A 3,123-nucleotide genomic window follows, 5' to 3' on the forward strand; every position below is an offset into this window, starting at 1 on the left:
TCTTTGCTCCTGCTAAGACGGCTGCTAAACTGGACTGTCAAGATAGGTTCAGAGATAGGGAAGAAGGAAAAGAAAGGAGGAGTATGATGTAGGGTCAGGCTTGATTCGGAAAGAATCTAGCTTTTGGGGTCTTCACCTTTGATTTCTTGAACTCAGAGTAAACATACTTCCACCAATTTCCTCAATGTTCAATTTTCTTTAAAATGTCTTAAAGTATCAAAGATCATTTCCATTGGAAAACTTCCATTGGCCACCATTTTGTTTATTATAGCATACTGAACGATACATCAAAATTTGTGTACATATTGATACTTTTATTTATATGAAAAATGTGGTCAGAATTTGTCTCCTGTTTTGAAAGGAACTGTAGAAAGACACAATAGATTGCATGTTAAATAATCAGAGGCTCTTTGGTAGCTCAATGGTTAAGAGCTCAGGTTTTCTGCTGCTAATGAAAAGGTTGGTGGTTTAAACCACCAGTGGCTCCACGGGAGAAAAGACCTGGCCATCTGCTCCTGTAAGGTTTACAGCCTAGGAAGCCCTTTGGGGCAACTCTACTCTGTCATATAGAGTCATTATGGGTCAGAGTCAACTCCATAGCACACAACAATAACATGTTGAATAATCATATTTTTAAAAGAAAGCTCACTTTAATTTTATATAAAAATTCATCTCATAAGGGTAGGTCAGACTTTCATATTCTGTAAGTTTGAATGTGTTGGATTATTTATTACTAAATGAATTCTAAGATGGCAGCAAAGAAATGTTACTATAAGAGCTGCCATTTGTTGAGCAGTTACTATGCACCAGGCACTGTGGTTAGTACTTTACATACCTTATCTCATTTAGTCTTTAGAATAATACTAGGGGCAGATATTATTATCTCCATTTTACAGATGGGCAAATTGAATGATAGACAGGTAAGTAACATCCAAGATCAGAAAACCAGTACGTTGTAGCAGAGACCAGATTCTGCCTGCTCTAAACAACAATTTGCCTAGGTATTCCTATGGCGAAATCAAATTCAGATCAGTATTATCTTGGCGGCATCAAGTTATTATGCCATCTCATACCTTTATTACACATCAATGCTTAAACCTAGAAACTAGAAAAGCATGCTTACAAAAAACTTCTCTTAAATACAAACGAGGAAAGCAATTGGATGTAGGTTCATTGCACTACGTTATGTTTAGGATTTTATCTTGGCATGCTCCTGGCAAATCAATCTCACCCTGAAAATGCTCTGCAGAACCTGACTAGGGAAAATAAATGATACAAAATTGATGGTTTTGATAGAACGTGTGTTACTTCTAGCCTAATGCCATTTTCAATATACCAGTGCCAACGTCCTGTGTTGATATGTTAGGTAGAGTCGTTCGGGATGCCAATCAATTAGTAACAGAAAAGTTGGGCAAGGTTAGGCTAAAACCTAACATACATCCTTTTAACTGGAAGAAAAATTACGGAAGGTTCAATCACCTTTTTGCCGCATTTTCACCACTAGGAGGCTTCTGGTATAAAGAAGCAAACACTTAACATTCAGGAAAATCAAATTCTAATCCAAGCATTAGTATTAATCCAAGCTCTATTACTAACTAATATGAATGAATAAATGAACTGATTCACGTCACCCCAGGCAAATGGTCAGATATGACGGTCAGTAATTGTGTTGGGTAAAGACACTGCCTTGTCAAAATGGGTTATAATAAAAGTAAGGTCTGAGTCTTAACTAGTATAGTCAAGATCTACACTCAGAATTTGAAGCCAGGTCTTTGACTCTTTCTGTGTCCTTTCCACCATGGAACACTGTGCATTTTGATTATAAAGGGCAGAAGCTGGCTCTGGCTCCTCTTGGGAAAGGTACCTCTCTTAAAGGCAGACTAGTGGTGTATTTTATGTGTTCTTTCTTAATCTAATTAACAACACAGGTGTTTTTATTTCGATATTTTGACTCAAAGGGTCTCTGAAAGGATAGAGAACTTGTGCTAAATAGATGAAAAGTTGTTGGTTTTAAAGAAACCTCCTTTGGAACGTAGACAATAGTACATTTTAAATAAGTTTTGTTTCATATTTTTAAAAAGCAGATTAATATTTGATCCAATTAAGTCTTGAGGATAGCACAAATCCTCTTAGCGAGGGACATCCATTTTTCATTAGGACGAAACTCTTACGGTGCATTTGACATGCCCGCCCAGAGGTCAGGTGACGGTGAGACCTAGGGGGAAGGCTGAAACGCTCAAACAGAACAGAGAAAGGAGCCTTGGGTTTCCAAGAGCAGATTGGGAGAGAGGTGCTAAGATGCTCAGAAAACACTGGGGTGCAGGAAGGAGGGTCATTGAAGGGGGGTCCAGGAAGAGGGATGGGCCTGGCTATGCAAAATGGCCTTAGGCAGAATTCCCTAAGAAGTTAGCAGCCCTCTGTGAGATTCCGAGGCAGAAGGATCTAGGACGAGAAGGCTCTGTGTTCCATATGGGTCCCTGGATGGTGCAAACGGCTCGCACTCTACTACGAACCTAGAGGTTGGGGGCCCCAACCTACCCAGGGGCACAGCTGAAGAAAGGCCTGGTGATCTGCTTCTGAAAAGATTACATCCAAAAAAGAAAAACCCTATGGAACAGTTCCATACTGTAATACATAGGGTCGCCATGAGTTGGAATCAACTTGATAGCATGGGTTTTACTATACAGTGCTGTAATGCAATCCCCCACTTCCTTGTCATCCTCTAAGCCTTTAGGAAAACCGCCACCTGGTGTGGTCTTTATTTGACATAATGAAGAAGACGCCATTTACCACTTGGGGTCTGATATGAGACTCTGGTGTGAGACAGATGCAAGGCCCACAGTCGAGTGAGAAGAGACCAGGATTTCTCCAAGCAATTTGTAGAAATTTAGGGGCCTCAACGGATAGGGGCTTGCACTATTACGAAATGTTAAAGAGAAAGTTGGCCTTAGTGAATAGAAGGTATACAAAAAGAATCTAGCTGAATTTTAGACCGAAATTGACTCTTTTCGTCCTAGAACATCCCTGACAAACTGGTACCCTTTGCTTGGTCCCTTAGGGTGTTTGAGTTCCCAGGTTTTTTAATACCTGTCCCCTTTCTGGAAAACATGTCCCCTGTCTGGA

This window comes from Trichechus manatus, unplaced genomic scaffold (assembly GCF_000243295.1).
Source record: "Trichechus manatus latirostris isolate Lorelei unplaced genomic scaffold, TriManLat1.0 scaffold00205, whole genome shotgun sequence".
Classification (NCBI taxonomy): domain Eukaryota; kingdom Metazoa; phylum Chordata; class Mammalia; order Sirenia; family Trichechidae; genus Trichechus; species Trichechus manatus.